Raw genomic sequence first — 502 nt, forward strand, 5'->3', positions numbered from 1 at the left:
TTGCCTCAAAGTGTGTGCTCACATTTAGCTGCTGGTCTAAGAAACCTGGGTGAGAATGAATCATTATGTCTCAAATTTTCTGTAGAACAAGAGTGCAGAAACTGGCACCACTTCCTCCTCCTCTTCCCACTCCTCCTCCTTTTTTTTTTTTTCTTTATTCCTTTTTGATTTTCTGAGAAAGTTTTTTTTTCTTTCTGTGCAATAGCCCTGGCTGTCCTGGACTGGATTTGTTGATCAGACTGGCCTTGAACTCACAGAGATCTGCCTGCTTCTGCCTCCAAAGTGCTGAAATTAAAAGCCTATGCAACCACACACAGCAGAGCCTGGCACTTTATCTTGTCATTCAATAAGCCTTTAGATATCTCACCCTCCTCATATAAATGAACAAAGAAAGGAAGGAAGGAAGGAAGGGAGGAAGGAAGGAAGGAAGAAAGAAAGGAAGAAAAAGAAAGAGAGAGAGAGAGAGAGAGAGAGAGAGAGAGAGAGAGAGAGAAGAAGAAGA

The sequence above is a fragment of the Mus pahari genome, chromosome 4 (genome assembly GCF_900095145.1).
Source record: "Mus pahari chromosome 4, PAHARI_EIJ_v1.1, whole genome shotgun sequence".
NCBI lineage: Eukaryota > Metazoa > Chordata > Mammalia > Rodentia > Muridae > Mus > Mus pahari.